The sequence below is a fragment of the Solanum verrucosum genome, unplaced genomic scaffold (assembly GCF_900185275.1).
Source record: "Solanum verrucosum unplaced genomic scaffold, falcon-dt-bn FXZP01000212.1, whole genome shotgun sequence".
NCBI classification, from domain to species: domain Eukaryota; kingdom Viridiplantae; phylum Streptophyta; class Magnoliopsida; order Solanales; family Solanaceae; genus Solanum; species Solanum verrucosum.
This window is the reverse complement of record NW_026020038.1, coordinates 329241-350095: the sequence shown is the minus strand read 5'-3', so window position 1 is coordinate 350095 and position 20855 is coordinate 329241.

Genomic DNA, 20855 nt, shown 5'->3' with positions numbered 1-20855 from the left:
ACAAAGCAAATATGCATTTCTCCAAACTGCTTACACCTAGGATGGAACTTTAAATGAGGTATCTCCTTCAGCATACTCAAATCTCTTTGAAGATACTCCATTTCTAGGAAAATAAGTAGGGTAACATTGGATCTCCTTTCCTGATTTCCCTTTTTCCTTGGAACAATGGTGTTAACCCTTCATTAATGATTAATGAGTATGAAACTGTGGATATGCACTCCATTACCCAATTCACAAACTTGAAAGGGAAGCCCAGGCCTGTAAACAACTTTCTTAAAAATTCCTACCCAATGGAATCATAAGCCTTTCTTAAGTCTACTTTCATGGTGCATTTAGATAAACCTTTCCTATTGTACCACTTCAAAAGTTCATGACTAAACAAAATATTATCAATAATACTCCTTCCTTCTATAAAGGCAGACTAAGCAGGGTTTACTAGTGTGCCAATCACTAGTTTTATCCTGTTGGTGAGAACCTTTGTAATGAGTTTATAGATGGTCAAACAACATGCAATAAGTCTATAATCATTTATCTTGTTAGGTGTAGTTACTTTAGGGACTAAAGTAATAGTTGTACTACTAACTTCCTTATGCAACTTGCTAGTGTTAATGAACTCCATCACATCACCTGCTACATCCTCTTTGACAATCTCCCAATGCTTCACAAAAAACTCCATTGGATACCCATCTATTCTGGGTGTTTTATCCTTAGTCATTCCCCTTAGTGCATCACCTATTTCTTGCTCAGTCATTGGAGCAATTAGACTGCATTTCTGGTCATAGGTTAAACATGGGACTTTTCTAATAAGCTCTATATATGGGCATGGCAGTTGTTCTGTTGTTGTTCCCATAAGCTTAGTAAGAAAAGATATAAACTCCTTCTCCATCAAGTTAGGGTCTTGGAGCCTGTTTCAATTTGCATCATGAATTGAAGTAATGGTATTTTTGCTACTTTTCAGCTTCATTTGTGCATGAAAGTATTTCGTGTTCGCATCTCCATGTACTATTCATATGAAAAAGTGTTTGGATAAGCAAATTGTGTTTAGTTAATCTTTTTAAAAAAAATACTTTTGAGAGTCAAATTATGAAAGAGGATAAGTATACTGCACTTTTTATATTAAGATTATTTTATAGAGATAAATCATTTTAAATATTTATTATAAGAAAATTAATTAACTTTTATTTTTATTAAATTAAAACGTACAAATTTAAATTTTCAATCAATATTATAAATAGATGAATAAAAAAATAAATTAAATATTGATATAATATTAACATGATAATTTAAATATAATTACAAGCATAGTAAATTTGAAAATTATTCTACAAATTAAAGCACTAGATACGAAAAATTCACCACAAAGATAAATAAATATAAGAAATATATTGGTAAATATGTATATATGACAAAAATATGTTAGTGTTGAAATAAATAACTTCTTGCTTTTGCTTTTGTTTCTGCTTTTGTCTTTTTCAAGAAGCAAGAATTTTTAGTTGCTTCAAACTGCAGGAAAAAAATGTTTCTACTTTCATTTAAAAGCAATTTTGCTAATTAGTCAAACACCTTAATTTTCTTTAAAAGGTGTTTTTTTTTCCTGAAAATTAGTGTTTTGGGCCTCCCAATAGTAATGAATAGGCTCGAACTCATTTATCTTATGTGGTTATAGATTTGGTGCTTGTTTGGTTTCTTAATTGGAGGTTTAAGCTTTGATATAACTATTATTGTCAATTGATTCCTTTACTTATGTTAATCTCCTATTCTTTATCTTATTTCTTGTTTTTAGTGTTAGAGTGTCGTTTTCCATATTTTTATATTGTATTATTTGATATCAGAGCTTGGAATAAATTTGTTCCTACCAATGTAACAAAAATGACTCATGAAAAGCGAGCCACGAAATGACTTCCGCTCGAGTCGTCGGCTTCTGCATAAGCCAGTGGCTTCCACCTTCTAGCCACCTCCAAGTGGTTTTCGCGTTAACCTCCTCCAACTAGTAGCTTCTGCTCCTCATTCACGGTTCAGAGCCTCCTGTCACGACCCCAAAAATAGAGGTGATGATACTCGTCTTATCCCACCAAGACAAGTCGGCCTAAAACTCAACCGTAACGATAAAGTGTGGAAATAAAATAAAAATAAAAGTTTAATAACAATTAATAATGCGAATAACAAGTCAACTTAACTAAATCTCCAAAACATGGTTGTCACGTGTACAAGTCTCTAATGTATTACAATAGAATTGAAAGAAAGTATAGTAAGTCTCAAATGATTTCTCTGAAGTAGAACAAAATCATAAATAGGACTAAGAGGGTCCGTTAAGATGACAAGCAACTACCTCACAAATCTCCACAAAAAGCCTCGGAAAAAGAAGAGAAGAGAGAGTATCAAGGGGTGTGTACCAAACCACACGATACTCAACAAGCAAACTCCTAAACACAAAGTTAATAGAATATAGGTACTCCTTACACGCCAACCGAACCTCCACAACTACAACCTGCATAAAAACCAGTCCAACTTAATATTAAACAATTTACTGTTTACATAGCACATAGTTCAACAATATCACTTCAACAATTACTCACAAGTTCCATAGAAAAGTACATGCAAGTTCACAAATGATAAAGATATGCAATGTAACGAAATGTAATGTCAAGTATAGTGATGCATGTCTGACCTAATGATACACACCCATTGTCTCTTAATCTGGGACCCATAGGGAACTTATCAGTCCATGATCCATCACAGCGTGCGATACAATGTTGATAATAGAATCTGTCACGGCGTATGACACATCCCTTGATTATAATATCTTTCGCGACGCGTGACACGTCCATCAAAATGGCCCATCTTCTTTAATTTGTTATTCTTCCTCAATTCACATAACACTTGATACAACCATGCCTCAAAACCAATGCAAATGACATGTTCACACAACTAATGAGGAGATGACCATTTATATATCAATGCATAATTCACAACAACACAATCGTAGTACAACATCAATAATGAATCAATAAATCTTTCCAATCATTCTCAACACATGACACATCAATGTATAATCAAGTTGCATTTTAGTACCCCCTTTTCCTCATTAGGATTATCCAATATGAACAAGTCAACTCATCACCAAATCCCATTATTTCCAACACATAAAACAAAAATATGCACGATAAAATACACTTAACAAGGGGTCAAGATATCCATTTGCCTCAAACAATAGAACAATTACTTCGGAACTTGAGTCTTCCCCTTTCCTTGGGCTTCCAAATCAATTCAATCTATTCACATAAATAATCATAATAAGATTTTGAAACTAACAACTCCCACATTACTATATGTCTAGCCTAGACTCAAAAACTCACTCAAACCTATAATCAAGTTCCTAATCTTGGTACCAATTAACAAGTCAACCCTCAAATTTTCTAAATTTCATGCCTAGAGTTGAGTCTTAATTCTTTCAAAATCATAATTTAATGGTATTCATATAATACAATGCGCCAAATAATTAATTACACATCCCAATTTATCAAACTTGAATCATAATATAATAATTCAGTATAAATAGTGACATTCCCCACCACTTATTTTAATATATATGAGCCAAAAGATATAGGGTATTAAATAAAATAATAATTTAGTCCATCAACCATTAATTTAATTAATTAATTATTTCATTAATACCCATTAATTAAATAATCATAGTCATCGAATAGTTTAAAATTTCCAAATCAACTTCACGGACTGATCGAACATGACTTGGGGCTACTATCAGGAGGGGTAATACGGGAATTTCTACAAAAAAATTTCAAAAATGACCTTCAGAGTTATTACATTATCCACCACTAAAATTCTTGTTCGTCCTCGAACATATGGTGAAAGAAAGTACCTAAAACTTCAAAAATCTTAGGATATCTAGTACACATGTTGGACTCCGTCTCCCAAGTCGCCTCCCCCATAGAATGGTGCTTTCTTTGCACCTTTACTAAAACAATCTCCTTGGGCCTAAGCTTTCAGCATACCTATCAAATATAGCTATAGGCTCCTCCTCGAATGATAAGTCTGGACCCTACACCACGAAATCGAGTGAAAGCATATGAAACTTATCCGGCACATACTTCCATAGCATAGACATAAAACACCGGATGCACAAATGGAGCATAGACATATGCCTTGCTTCCAAAATCCATGCATTAAATGACTCTGTGAAATTATTGTAAACCATGATATTTTTACATTGAGTATCAAAGTACGCCCGACACCAAGTTTGAGGTTTATATTTCACGAGGTCTTTAGCAACTTCTTCATCTATGCCTCCTAATTTTCTCAATTGATCTTCAAAGTCCTCAACATATGTGGCCTATGCACACCACCACATAAGTTTCTTGGCTTGTCCACTCCTCCTCTTTTTACACCAATTAGCCTCACTATGCCTTACACGATATATGTACTTAGCTTCAGGAAACATACTCTTCTTAGCATCAATTAACCCCTATGAAATAAAAAAACAGTCAACATCATTATTAGTTTTAAAATTGAAAGCAAACAACAGTATATTTGTTTAGCTCAAGGATGACAATTTTAAATATCAATTAATATACTTAACTACAAAAAAAAAAAAGAACTTGCAAACTGAAAAACTAAAAAAAGAATTAAAAACTTGAAAGGAAATGTGTTCTTAGGTATTATTTTAGTTATCAATCACTTAAAGCGGTTTAACTTCAACTTTATCATGTATAAATCAAATGCTATAAATAATTCATTTCAAAGAAATGAAAGGAAAAAAGCATAAGGAAAAGCGCAAGTTTTACCTTTTGCATATTTGAGATGAATGTCACTCCATGTCCATCTTTAAGATTCAAAGAACACTTCAAAAGCTCCAAAAACCATTCCCATGTCCTGCCTGTCTCCTTATCTACCACTTCCTATGCAATAGGATAAAAATGGTTCATACAATCTTGACCCATAGCAAGTAATAGTTACCCCTTATATCTTCCCTTCAAAAAAGTACCATCCAGCCCAATAAGTGATCTCAAACCACTTTTCCATCCATCTTTCAATGCTTTGAAACAAATGTACATCCTTAAGAACTTCCTCTTTCCTTGTATAAGAGCTTCTTTTGATATATTAATAAAAACATCACTTCTCGGATTAGAAGTTCTAAGTTCTTGTCCATATGCTTCAAGTTTGTTATAGTCATTAAGAAAACTCCCTTCTAGCTTTTCAAGAGCCAGCCTCTTAGCCCTTTTAACCTTAGATGTAGACACATTCATGTTAAAAATAGTATCTAACTCTTAACGCATGTCTTTTACCTTCAATTGAGGATTATACTGAACTTTTCTCTTGAATAAATATGCTAGTGTGTTAGCATTAGCCCTCAAATTTTTATAAGTAATCACATGTATGTACTGAATTCAACGTTTTACTTGAACAAGTACTACTTTTCTTATCCTTTAATACTAAAACTGTGAAGGGGCAGCCTTCAACACATTTATACCTGACCCTAGTTGTATCAATTTTCTTCACCCTTAGTCCATAACGATTGGCCATTGCACATAAGCTTATTATCTTTTTAGCTTCCAGGATATCCTTAAATCTTTGCCCTTTCTCCAAAACTTTATAATTCTCCAAAGTATCCGTCACATCCCTTCTTTTTTCTTGGCTAAAGACCTCAAGTTCTTCCTCATTATAATCATTAGAATCTGATTCGTCGAATTCACTAGAACTACTTTCTTGGTCAGATACATCATCATCCACGGTATATGTCTCAGTACGATATGTGATGTTCTGAGAAAAAATACTCAAATCGAAAGAATTTACAGCAAATAAATTTATCACACTAAATTTCTTACTGAATAAGTATTGCAAAGTTCTCATACCATCATCGTTTGTCACCAAATAATACCTTCTAGAAGGTCTAGTTACTAAAAGTTGATTTACTTTAGTGAACCCTAAATTCTTTGTGAACTCTTCGCAAACATCAACAAATCTAACATTATTGGCTTCATACCCAGACATAACATGCACTAAATTCTGATTATATAATAGCTTAGGAGAAATTACCCAGGGTGTTGATGAGACCAAGATTTGGACTCATTTAGGGCTTTTTTTGTATAGATTTAGTGTCCTCAAATTCTTATTTTGTGCCAATAACTGATGTAAAGTCCTTGATTTCCAGGTATTTGGATTGACGAACAAAGCAAGGACACTAATTTGCAAAAAGGAACGAAGCGAGCTGAAAGAAGGAAGAAAAAGAAGCCTGTTAATTGCCAAGTCTACTTGGCGAGTCGCCGAAGGGTTTCTTGACCGCCTAAAGTTCCAGTGTGCCGAGCTTTGAAAGGGAAAATCAAGTCGGTGAGAGAAAGGAGCAGTCGGTGGATCACCGAGTAGGTTTCGCGATATAGTGTTAGTTCACCCAAAGTTACAGACCTGGAGGATGCTGAAGGCCAAGACAGAAAGGCGATGGAATTGGCTAAAGGGCGCATTGCCGAGTGGATCAGCGAGCCCGACGTACTGCACCGAATGGCTCTTCGCAACATATTTTTAGGGACTAAAAATACGTTTTTGAACATTTAGTGTAGAGCTTTTATCATTATCAAGTATCATATTTTTGAATATTTCAAATTCTGAGTATTGAGGCAACTTTTTCCTTAGCTTTTAAGAATTGAAGTTTTTCACTTTTGAAAAATTAGAAGTGGGTTTTTGAGATTCTTCAATTTGGACCTTTGTAAAGACAAAATTAATCTTACCTAGTTGATGGAAACACAATTTGGTAATGATTTTTATCTTTTTATGATCTCTAGCTAAAACTCCAATTCTTGGGGTGTGATTATGTGATTATGGGCTGATTTAGCTTATGGGTATTGCTAATTGTTAGTTTAAATTGTTACACCCCTCAAAATGAAGTAGGATAAAGTAGAGCCTCCATGGGTTTTATGCATTAATAACTTGTTAAAATAATGAAGAATAGGCTTTTTAGTCAGTTTAAAGAGTTTGGAAGTCAAACGTCAAGGGACGACCAAGACGTTCGAAAACTAGTCTTTTACGTGTTGGTGTGTTCTAGTATGTTGTTCATGTTTTTATGTGTTGTTTGGAGTCTAAAATCAGTGGAGGTGACCCTAGTCTCTCAATAAATATTTTTAGGGTCAAAACGCTCGGATACGATGACTCGGGGGCCACCCTAAGGGTCCCCGAGGAGGAGCCCAACCTTGGCCAAGCAAGCTGCCAAGGCAGCTTGAAGTTGTGCTTGGAGGGAGCATGTCCGCATCGCGGACTAGCTCCACCAAGGGCCAAATGTTTGGTCCGTGTCGCAGACGTGTTGCAGATTCTTCTGTCTCGAAATTTAATTTTCAGAAACTTGTGGGAACACCTCCGCGTCGCGGACTTGTTTTCCGACGAAATCTGCGAAAATAAAACTCAAGTTAGACTTGTTTAAAAAGGTCCAACTAAGTGAGAGGTAGTTTGGGTAATATGTGGGTTATTGTTTTAAGTGTTTTTTAAAGTATTTTAAAGGTAGTTAAACTTGTATGTTGTATTTTAGAATTCATTCTTCCAAATCAAATCCCTTCACTCCCCAAAAGTTCTCTCTAGAACTCTATTGTAGGCTAGGTCAAGTTAAAGCTAGGGTTGAAGGTTTCAAGTGTTTTCTTCTCAAATTTTTTGGGATTCATGAAGGTTAAGGTATGGGGACCCTTTATCCTTGATTCCTCTTCCATTCAAGGAGCCAAATCAAAGTGTTTTCAAAGTTCTCCCAAATACCCTAATTTCAATTCTAGCATGGGTTCTTGCATGGAAACCTTTTATATGATGTTTTATGTTGTTATTAATGATTATTGATGGTTTTAAGAAAGAAATCTTCATGAACCCATGTCTTTTCAAATTCTCTAAATTTGGTCTAAAGTGGGTCTATTGATTTTGAGTAATTGATGAAGGATTTTTGAGTGGTTTGATGTGGGCCTTTCTTATATGATCTTAGCTATGTTGAATTGTTGGAAATTGTTATTGAATTGTATAATGTGAGGTAGTAGCCTTGAATGGTCATAAATTGGGACTTAGCCTTTATGTTAGTTATTGGATATTGTTTAGCTTAACTTGTATAGTTGAAAGTTGTTATCATCATTATAATTGTATTGTTAATTGTTGGAATATGAGGATGATGAAGATAGCCATGGAAAGAGGGTAAGTTGACCTAACTTGATGAATATTGTATAAGTGGCATGGAATTGAGTATTGTGCCTTATGGCATTTGAAAGGTGGTAAGATGACTTGATCTCTTAATATTGCTATAATTGCTTCTTAGGTTGGATCCACCTTTGGTGGAAGTGTTGTTTGTTGCTTTTGAATTATGATTGTGGCCATGAAGGGCATTATATGAGTATTGTTATATTGTTGTGTTCATTTATAAATGAAGCTATATGTAAAGTTCTATATGAAGCTAATAGGTAAAGTTCTATATGAAGCTATATGTAAAGTTTCATGTGAATCTATATGTGAAGATATGATGTGAATGAGTTTATGTGATCTTGTGAGCATTGTGATTTAAAATATGATTTCTCATGATGTATATATGTGATGATGTTGGATTATGAAGTGTCCTCAAATGATAATGTTGTGACTTGATTAGTAGAATAAATTGTCTCTTCTTGTTACTTAAAGTATTGAATGCATGAATGTGTGAAGTGGGCTAGAACTAAGAAATGTTCCCTTTCTATAAATTCTAAAAGAGAAACTCTAGGCCAAGACTTGAATCGACAGAACTAAGAAATGGTGCCCTTTTATAAGTCTAGCTTTCCTAAGTAAATGTATAACCTTGAAGGATGGGCCTTAGGGCGATGTTCCCTTCTTGAATGAAATGATAGACTTAGAGATGGATGGAGCCGGAAAGGCATGAGAATCCTTATCTAAGAAAGTTAAATGAGCTGTCCTTATGAACCTTGATTGGATATGACTAAGAAATGGGGCCTTTCTTGGGAAGAGGTACTATGAGTTGGTTGAACTAGAAAAGGAACCCTCTCTAGTACATATGTGATTGAATATTCTATGGGAAACAAGGCTAGCACCGAGTGGATGTGGTTAGGAAGGTGGCCTAGTTGAGTATGAGATTAGGCACAATGAACTTCCTTGGACATCCCCCAAACCATGTGCCTACATGGGTTGCTTACTAGTTCTACCCTTGGCAAGTAGAACAACCTCCACGGAGTAGGATAGACTCCGGATTCCATGCCTAGCTAGTATGGTCTATGTCGGTTGTGCCTATTCCCATCATATGGGATGTGCACTATAGTTATTGGATAGTTTCTACAACGTGTAGGTAGTAGTATGGGATGCTATCTACACATGGCACGAGTAGGCTTTGACGATACTAAAGTGAGTTCCCGAAGTCTAACGACTATTATGTGAAAGTCCCCTTATGTGCTTGAAGGTCTCCTAAGTGGTTTCTTAAAGAATGTTGGTCTATTGATGTTATGTTGTAAAGGAAATGCCTTTATCTAAGGTAATCTTGAGGAACACTTAAGTGTGGTTGAAGAGGTTGTATGGGCGGTCACTTCTTGTCTCACTCAAACGTGTCTTAAGGTTATATTAGGTAGAGGTCCTATGGTAATGAAATGGCATGTGTTCTTCTAAAGTTAAGCATGGGTTGGATATGGATATGTTGAGTATGTGTATGGTTGGCTATGGTCTTATATGCGAATGTTGACTTGTATTATATCTCTTATACTTGTGAAGTGAAGGTTTTATCAAAAAATGATATGAAAGCATATATTCCCGGTAAATGTCTATTGAAGCATGTTTTTGCATGGTCTCCATACTTAGTACTTAATTGTGCTAACCCCTTTCTTTCCCTTTTTGACTAAAGTGTAGGGATTGGGAGATGGTGACATGTCATGGCTACTTGATAGGTTTCTAAGTGTTGACGATGAAGACTTGGTGAGTCCTCATAGATTCGAGGACAATACCCTACATGTTCCTTTTGATGTATTTCTAGTATTGTGTTTAAGTCTTGTATGGGCTTAGTCCCATTATTGTATTCAAGTATTAGATGGTTTTGAGACATCATGTATAAAGTCTAGAAAGTCTTTCGCTTGCTATTTTTAATGAAATGTCTTCTTTGTAAGGAAAGTTTTTAAATTCTTAGTGATTTTTATGATCTATGCGATGAATGAATGCTAAGGCTTGTATGAAACCTCCGAGAGGTCGAATACCCATGTAACAGCTAGGGGGTGCTCTCAGGTCGTTACATAAATACTGTTTAGAAGTGATTTTAATCATTAATTGTGGTTTAATTTAAAGAATTGTAGTTGCAAATGCAGTTCTACCTTCGTATTTTTTGCTTGCTTGAGAGAGAGGTTTTAAAACTAAGATTATTGAATGATGGTCTATGGGTATTGGGTTGTCATGGGTTCAGCTCGAGAGAGTGAATCCTAAACCTACACATTCAGCTCGAGAGAGTGAATGGACTAAAGCGTAGGATGTTCTTATTTTGCATGCTTGTTGATGTTTGAGAGAAATCAACTTGATTCGGGGTAAATTGTTCGAGAGAAAATTTACCTCCTCTATAGTCTAGCTTAGTCAATAATTTACAGCTATTTTCTAACAGTTGCAATTACCCATTGGTCAAGTGGGCCACCAAGATGACATCAGAAACCTCAACGATGTCAATGAGCCTAATGTTAATGACCCTTATCTAATGGGTGGAATTGGTGCAATTCGCTTGCCTCCGGCGGAAGGGAACGTTGTGTTCCATATTACAAGTACCATGTTGCAGCTCTTGCAATTGAAAGGGTTGTTTGGTGGGCTGGCTCATAGGATCCCCATGAGCACATAAGAAACTTTGTTGATGTTTAGGGGCCATTCTCCTTCAAGAACATATCCCAAGAGTCGGTCCGGTTGAGGTTGTTCCCATTCTCTTTAATGGGAGAAGTATGTAAATGGTTGGCTGAATTGCCAAGAGAATCAATCACTTCGTGGGAAGAGATTATCACCGCATTTCAAGTGCAATTTTTCCCTCCTTCAAAGATGATGACCCTTCGGGACAACATCCAAATCTTCAAGCGTTTGAAGGGTGAGCCAATTCATGAGACTTGGCTACAATTCAAGAAGTTGGTGCTGCAATGCCCAACTCATGGTTTACCCCACAACGTTTTGCTGCAATATTTTTACCGAAGCCTTGATTCGGTGAACAAGGGTGTAGCTAACCAACTTTCTCCGGGAGGTTTGATGTAACAACCTTACATTATAGCAGCCTGACTTTTGGATGGTATGACCACAATTAATCGGGCATGGTACACCCACTAAGATCAGGACTCCCCTCTCACATTTAAATTGACCAAGCATCAGCTTGAGAAAGATCAGGAGAAGGACCAGAACATGGCAAAGATCATGACACAACTTGACATTTTGTCCAAAAATGTCATGGGAGTTGGTGCTAAAAGTGTCAATGCTGTGTGTCGGGTGTGTAAACCCTGAAGAGGCCAAGTTTGAAGCATTGTACAACGAGGAGGTGAATTTCCTAGCCAACCAAGGAGGTGGTTATCGTGCAAACTACCCAAGGCAGGGTGGGAACCAAGGTTGGAACAAGGATGAAGGTGGGAGAGATCGTGATAGAGAGTGGAGGGATCGTAACCCTACTTGGAAGGAAAGGGATGGGGATAAGGACAAGTACATTCCTCCCCACGAGCGTCAAAAGCAAAAGGATTCCGAGGGTGGCCGGTCTAAGGATATGCTGTCTGTATTCTCAACAAGGTTGAGGGGTCAGACAAGATTTTGAAAGAGATGAAAGAAGATGTGTCGACCCTTAGCCAGACGGTTACCTCTCATTACGTCTCTATCAAACAGTTGGAGACCCAAATGGGTCATATTTTGTCTCATTTAAACCCGAGACAACAAGGGGGGGGGGGGGTTGCCTAGTGAAACTATGGCCAACCCCAAGAATGAAGTTTGAGTGAGGACTTGCGTCGTGCCACGACGTTAACTAAGGCGCTGCTTGAGAAGCAACCCATGTTTTATTTGCTTTATTTTTTATTTTGAAATAATGGTGTGTTGATTGTGCAGGTTAAAGTGTGGAATGTGTTTGAAAAGTGCAAATTGGTGAGCTAAATTTCCAGTCGGCGAGTCTGACTTAGACCACCGTTGGACTCAAGAAATTCTTAGGTTGGAGTCCGTAAAACTCGGCGAGCTCAGAAGAAAATCGGCGTGTCGTCGAATAGGTCAGCGATCACGACTTTGTCCGTCGTTTGGACCCCTACATTAAGTGGAGGTCCTGTAAAACTCGGCGAGGTAAGTGCCCACTCGGTGTGTCTCCGAGTGGTTTTGCGAGCAAAACTAATGTTGCCGAATGGGCGAGAACTGGACGGTTTTAAAGGCCAAAGGTTTAAACTTTCAAACTCTTTCACATTCCCTCACTTTTTAACTTCCCAAACTCACACCCGCACTATAATTTTCCATATTTTTGCATTATTTCCACTTTCTTGTCATCAATTGTGTGTTTGGAGTTGGATATATTTTCCGCCTAGCATTTCAACTTATTTATTTGGCATAAAGGGTTGGGTTTTCGAACCCCGAACTCATACTTAGCAAGTTTTACTCATTTGCAATTGTTCTTATCTTAGTGATGTGTGCTGGGCCTCTCTGAATCGTAATTGTTTATTTGTATGCCTGTTTTAATTTGAATATCATACCTATATTGCCTATATGGTTGATTTCCCGAAATTTCATGCTTAAAATTGATCAAAATTGTTGGGTTGTGTTTTGTTGTTGTTGGGTCTAGTCGGGTGAAGTCTAAGTAACCCACATTTGTGCTAAATGACATGCTTTGCCCAATGATGGAGCGATTGACGACATTCTTAAGGGCTTAAGTCGTCAAATGGCCAAATTTGGCCAAACCGGGAGAAATTTGAGTATCCCGGGGGAATGGGTGTAATAGGTCTAAGCCAAATTAAAAATAGTGTATGTTTTGATTTTGTTTTCGGGGGCTGCAGGGTTGAATTTGGAAGATGGGTTTGAAAGTAGGCACGTTGGGCAATTTGGCGGCTGGGTCGAGCTCGCCGAATGATGTTTGCGTAATCAAGACACAACTTCCAATGGAAGTGTCTACGATCGTACAATACTAAAGTAACCCAACTAAGGGTTGGGATCGTGTCCCAAGGGAGTGGTTTTGAGAATTAATAGAAAAATAAAATTTAGTTCTAATTAGTCATATCTAAAAACATTATCGAATATAAACATGTTAAATCTAAGGGCTGACGACATCAATTATCAATGGGGGTTTGTCACAAGTAAGCAAAAACAACAAAAATGCAAAGGGTACTAATCAAGGAGATGGGATTCTTGGGATGTGATAGGAATATGGGATAAACGAGATTATTGGGTATAAGCTTTTGATAGAGAATTCATAGAATATTTGTGACTAGGATAGACTTTAATGGGGATAAGCTCTCTCTCGAGCAACTTACCCCGTTTCAAATGGGTTTCTCTTGAACACCCACTTGCCGCATCGAGAACTGCCTCCGCCTTAGCTCACTCACTCTCTCAAGCTGAGTGTGTGGGAATGAGACTAGGATTCACTCTCTCGAGCTGAACCTCGTGTCAACCCAATCCCACCTACCATCAATTTAGTAGTCTTAATTTTACGACCTCTCTCTCTCGCAAGCCGAAAACACTTATATGAAATCGTATTCGCAACTACAATTTCATTAAGTTCATCCACAACTACTAAACAAAATCACATTTAAACTACGATTAAACTATCAGCAAGTAAGACCCAACAACTAATTTAACCCATATTCACAAAATCACACTCCAAGAATTGGGGTATTAGCTAGACATGTATAAGAGATACAAATTTATACCAAAATGAATTTGCATTCAAATGGGTACGAAGATTTAAGTCTCAAAACAAGCAAAGAATGAAGAATCCACAAGACCCAAGTCCAAATTCTTGGAGTTGAAACCCTTTGAATCTTCAAGTTCTTCAAAGCCCTCTCCAAACTTAGAACTAGAAATTCTATATTAAAATATCTGATATACAAAATCTGATAAATAAGGTAAACTCTCAACGAGTATTTATAATTTTAAAAAATCTGTGCTACAGCGGATCATTCGGCGTCGCTAGTCGAGATCGCCGATCAATTCGGTGATCTGCCGATGTTTCTTTATCTCGCCTTCTATTCGTCATCAGTTCTTGATTTAAATCACTGTAACTTCCGGCGAGCTTGATCGTGGGTCGCCGATTGATTCCGCGAATAGCCCTCTTCCTTGTTGCTTCGCCCATCAGCACTGGCTTACAACCTTTATTAGCACCTTCGGCGACTAGGTCATCTGATGCCGATTGAAGCGGTGACATGCCGAACGAGATTGCTACTCGCTGTCATTTTTATCATTTTTCGCTCCAACTTTCTGTAACTTTCGGCGGTTTGGTAGCCTATTCAGCGTGTCACCGAATGATTTCGGCTATCTTCAGATTTTTATTCTCCTTACTCTTTTGTATTGACACTTTTGGAACATCTTGGCGAGCCGATGGTCACATTGGCGTATCACCAAATAGGTTAGGCGAGTATCAGGTTATCTTTTCCTCACTCTTTCAGCTGCTAGTTCCATGTTTGCTAAGTAGTATCCATGCTTTCCCTCAAACTCCAAATACCTGAAACTTAAGGGTTTTCATCAGATATTGAGATTAAATATGCATTTGAGGACACTAATTCTATCAAAATATAACCCTAAATGAGTCCAATTTATGGACTCATCACCGAACCTCTCAATGGTTCACCGAATCCCCGTATATCACCTTTAATTTCATGCTTAAATTGAGTTTGCATTCTGTAACTTTCGGTGAGATGTCTGAGTTCGCCGAGTGCACTTGACGACTCGTCGAAAGTCCTTCTTGATCGCTTTTTCTACGCCCCTAACCCTTAAAATGCACTGTAACTTTCGGCGGGATTGTCCTTGCTCACTGATTGCTTTCATCAATTCGTCGAAAGGCCCTTCCCATCGCCGACATGCCAATTTTTCTGTGAAACTTTTAGCCAATCCTTTTACCGAGCCTGATCCGGCTCGCCAAAGCGATTCGGTGACTCGCCGATCAGTTCGACGAGTCTGTCTGAAACTGTTTTTCTACAACTTTTCATGGAATGAATCTAACTTATTTTGATGATATTGCAGATATAGCTAGAACCAATCTCGACATGCCACCCCGTAAAAGAGCACAGGGTATAGTGATAAATGAAGGGGGAGCCAATCCTCCTAAGAAGGGAAGGACAGAACATCTAAAGGGAGGCAAGGGCAAAGGAGAAAGGCCTGTATCTGAGACCCTAGAGCACAACTCCGACAGGGAAAGAGAGAGTCTGCTGACTGCCAGGCTGCATTATCTGAGCCGGAGAATGACCAGCCACTACAGTCCCCGATAACAGCAAGGTTAAGGGAGATCACAAATAGAGAATTGAATATTAGAATGCGGAAGCATAAAGAAAAGAAACAAAAAAACTAACTAAAGATATGAGAAATTCAAAGGAAAGATCCACGAATTTCCAAGGATTAGATGTTCTAAGGCCTTGAAAAGATCCAAGTAACAACGTATAGATTTATGGAAGAAATCTAACGCCTTTACTTGAGAAAACGAATCAAAACGATAGATTCGGATCTTGACCGCTTTATGACAAGAAGAAGTTACTTTATACCTTAAACTATGAATAGTAAAGGTTTAAAGATAAATTCTCAAAGAACAAGTCACAAAGGTTCAAAGAACTCTCTCAAATATTATTAATATCAATGTAAATTGTCTTTAATGAATGAAAAGGACTCCTATATATAGGAGAAGGGGAAAAAAACGTCCAAGGACCCTAGAAAGACAATTGCAAGGAATCCTACTCTAGAAAGGAAATAAAGTAACCTAACTAGGAACAAATTTAGTACTTCTAGGAAAGCATTAAATGGTACTTAGGAGACCATAAATAGACTAAGGAAAATATTAATAACCTATAAATAAATAAATAAGGTAAATCCCAACTAGGAAAAGAATCTTGACAATCTTGGAAAGTTTGACTAGTCTTCTCTCAAAACTTGGGCAGAAAGCAACTCTTGTTGTGGCTGATTCTTGGACTCTTCTTGACCTTATTTGCACGAAAATTGCCCTTAAAATTCCTCATCTTGGGCTTGAATTTGGGCCACCAAATAATTGTAGCATTTGGACAATTCCTCTCCCTTGGGCTTGAGCTCTTCTTCCCCAATAAGACACCTTTGGATCATCGATTGAAGCCTATTGAGCTTATCATTGAACTCCTTGGTTTGAGATCTTGTTATGGGCCTCTTTGGAGTTTCTAAAGCTTCATCCTTGTCCTTCAATGGAGTAGAGCTTTCCTTGGATGCTATCAGTCCCGGTGGGCAGAGATTCATGCTAGACCTCACTCAGACTCATCGAGGGCTCCAACAACTACTTCTCCTACAACAGACACAGTGCCAGCTCCGGCACCGCCTATGATCCCAAGGCCACCAGTGGTTCCGCCTCCCCGGCTACTCAACAGATTGAAAGCCGACGGTTTGAGGACTATTTTAGATGAAAAACTGCTATCCACAGAGGGTTTAGTGGGTAGATACTCCGCGGTGAGGGACACTCTCCAGTTCCACCGATTCGAGCTGTTCACCAGTCCCCGAGGCCCATATATTCCTTCACGGGTCTGGGAGTTCTACACAACATATAGTGACTTGGTACCCAAGGGAAAGAAAAAAGCCAGTGCTTTGAGACTAGTGAAGTCTATCATGGTTCGAGGAAAGGAAGTAGGGTGTAGCAGTGAGTACATTAATACTGTACTCAACAGGGCTCTAGGTGCTACATTTGCATATGAGGGCTTGCCTATTACTCAGTCCCTAGATCATTTAAAGGGTTGGCTTGCACCTTTTATTTCTGATACCACCCGAGGTGGATCGAGGCAAGAGCCCCCAGAAGAAGGACCTGAACGTTGTTGGTTGGTAGTGGTTCAGATTCATCAACTGCTCCATCTTGCACTCCTAGAATGAGTCCATCCTTCGGCATCCCAAGGCGGCCTGGCTTTGGTCGATCATATATAGGAGGAGCATCAACATGGGACTCCTTATAGAGAGGAGGAGATGACCATGAGGGCCAAGCAGAGTCAGACATCCCTTCCATTCCCGGTGTTGATTATAGAGCTGTGCCGGCGTGCTGGAGTCCCTCTTGATGAGACGAGAGATATTGAGTTCACTCCCACATCCTCCATAGATATCTGGCGTATAGAAGCCGATTACACTTGGGAGGAGGCTGACAGGAGGAGAGCAGCCCCAGTAGATGCATCCCCAGAGGTGGACATTTACTTTATACCTGCAGAGGCACCTTTGCCTTCTCTGGCCTCCGTGCCTTCAGGTACTTTCACTTCCTCCCATATCCTAGTATTTCTACTGCTCCCCAGCCGACCAAGATCAGTCAGACCATGCTCCTGAAGATAGGACACTTAGCCCATTCTGTTGATGTGAGGGCTACTCGATTGGAGGTTGCGGTACCATGGATGATCGAGAGTGCTATCCTAGTTGCACTGACTCCTCTATAAGAATCCATTGACACTCTCACAGTGAGAGTTGTGGCTTGGTAGCTTTCGGCGGTTTGGTAGCCTATTCAGCGTGTCGCTGAATGATTTCGGCGATCTTCAGATTTTCATTCTCCTTACTCTTTTGTATTGGCACTTTTGGAACATCTAGGCAAGCCGATGGTCACATTGGCGTATCACCAAACAGGTTAGGTGAGTATCAGGTTATCTTTTCCTCGCTCTTTCAGCTGCTAGTTCCTTGTTGGCTAAGTAGTGTCCATACTTTCCCTCAAACTCCAAATACCTGAAACTTAAGTGTTTTCATGAGATACTGAGATAAAATATGCATTTGAGGACACTAATTCTATCAAAATATAGCCTTAAATGAGTCCAATTTGTGGACTCATCAACACCTCAACTTAAACTTGTGCTTGTCCTCAAGCAAACTCAAGTCCAGCCCTTCAAAAAGGGTATCTAGAACAGTGCTACACAAGACTCAATTTACTTATGCATAGATCAAATGGTGACTTAAAGATTCAAGTTGTGATTCACCAATACCAAAGAATCTCATGCTCAGAATATATGCTTCAAATGCAAGTTCAAGCTCAACCAAAGTGTTCAATTTCCCTCACACAAGGAATGATTCCATATTCACATAATGGTTCACACTTTAAGGTTTCAAAATCATATGTAACCTCACACTCACAAAGAAGAACACAATGCATAATTTCACCCATAGCTTTGCCCGTATTTTCCAATCAACATTTGCTTCAGCTCACTCAAGATCAAGAAGGTCTTTTCAAGGCATGTAATGGGGCTGAGTGCATATGTGTCATCATTTAGGCTCAGTGAGTTTTATCCTCATGAAATATGGTACTCTCATTTCCTCTTCCTTCATCATTTTCTTTAGTGCTCATAAGTCATCCTATTATTCACTTTCCATGAATTGTTTGGAAACCCCATTTCTTTTGTACTTTATTCCACAACTTTATTTTTAATTTACACATATTTCTTAACACCATGGGTTAAAAGAGACTTTCCTTGCATTTCTTGACTTTCCATTTTCTTTTCACCACACCCCCAACTTAGGCTTTTGGCCTAAGTTGGCTATTCAAACAAATCACAACTTCATGAGGATTATGGGTAATGGATAAAGAAAGGTCATTGTTTTCATCAAGTCTCTTCCAAAGAAAGGTAAGGCTCAAGGGATGTTCAAAAGAGGTTCACACACTCATAAGGTAGGCCACAAAAGAGGTATATGTCAAATTGGCTCACACTCTTAGAAGTTGCCTAATATCATATCAAGAGATAGCATCACTTAGTCGACCAGACCAACATGGCAAATTATAGGATCCATCATGCATAGTTCACAGGTAAGCTCATCACACTAGGCATTGACATTATAAGTCAAACAAGACTCCACACTTTCGCTAGTGTGCAATGATCATCACAAGAAACTCAATTCGATACTAGGCTAGTCATAACGAGATGCAACTTCATTTGGCCTCATCGTAGCCGCGCATTCATGTTCATTCGATTGAGAGCACTATTCAAGTCTTCAGTATTGATTTAACCAAAACTTTAATTTACAAGAAGGCAATCATACTTAGCATATAGGGAAATGGTAAGAAGAGGGGGAAGTTATATCAGTGCTACCCAATTTCCACTCCCCACCAAAAGACTTGACATTACCCTTAATGAGCCAGCAAAACCGCAAAAAGACATTGACATAAAATAAATAAATTAAAACATAAAAACATTCAAGAAAAATATGTAAAGTGTGAACAGGTGGAGGAAGTGATGAGGAATCTTCACTAATGGGCGAGATAGGTCGTGTCGCCGAATTGTATTAGCGATCCGCCGACTAACACATGCATCTTGCTAAATGTTACAAAGCCTTATCTTCAGTTTTAATTTCCCCATGGCAAATCACATCAAACACGCCAAGCAGGTTTGGCGATTTTCAACAGTTCTTCCTCCTACAAAAATCACAAACATTTTATTTAAAAAATTCTAGTACTTGGGTTGCCTCCCAAGAAGCGCCTTATTTAACGTTGTGGCATGACATGGAAGTTCCTTCAAGCATCCTCCAGATACACCACTTCAACCAAAGAAATCTCTTGACATTCCCCAAAATAAAATTTCAAACGTTGACCGTTCACTTTAAATGGGAGTCCTTCTTGATCTTCAATTTATATGGCACCATTGGTGAACACTCGTGTTACTATAAAAGGTCCAGACAATTTGGATTTGAGTTTTCTGGGAAAGAATCTAAGTCGAGACTTGTATAGCAACACCCAAAATCCCACCTTGAAGTCCCGCTGGAGTATTCGAGCATCATGCCATTTCTTCATCTTCTCTTTGTAAATGGCAGAACTTTCGTAAGATCTGAGTCAAAATTCATCCAGTTCATTCAACTGCTCTACCCTTCCCCTTGAAGTTTCAAATTTAGAGCTTTCAGTTCCCACAATGCTTTGTGTTCCAACTCGACGGGCAAATGACAAGCCTTACCAAAAACCAATTGATATGGGGACAAACCAATAGGTGTTTTGTAAGCAGTCCGATATGCCCATAGTGCATCATCGAGCTTCCTAGACCAGTCAGTTCTGTTGGCATTCACTGTCTTTGCCAAGATGCTTTTGATCTCCCGATTTCATACCTCGACCTGGCCACTTGTTTAGGGATGATATGGGGTTGCTACCTTGTGTTTCACCCCATATTTGCTTAGTTCCATTGAAAACCACTTATTGCAAAAGTGGGATCCCCCATCACTAATAGTTGCCCTAGGAGTGCCAAATCTTGCAATGATGTAACGTTTCAAGAATTGAACATCGCTTCTTCCTTCGTTGTTTGGGAGAGCAATGGCTTCCACCCATTTGGAAACATAATCTACAGCCACCAAGATATATTTATTTCCAAATGAACTCACAAATGGGCCCTTGAAATCGATCCCCCATACATCGAATAGCTCAACCTCAAAAATAGGAGTGAGAGGTAGTTCGTGTCTTCTAGACACTCCGCCTTGTTGTTGAAATTGGGAGAATTTCTTCGCAAATTCATGTGCATCCTTGTAGAGGGACGGGCAGTAATATCCAATTTGGAGAACTTTAGCAGCGATGCGAATACCACTATGGTGACCTCCCACTAGAGATGTATGATAAGCATATAGAATTTCTACCACTTCTTCTGTAGGAACACACCTTCTAATGACATGGTCAGCACACTCTCGAAATAGGTATGGTTCATCCCAAAAGTATTTTTTTACATCGAACATGAACCTCTTTTGTTGGTAAAAGGTCAACTTATCCGACATCAGTCCACTCACAATGTAATTTG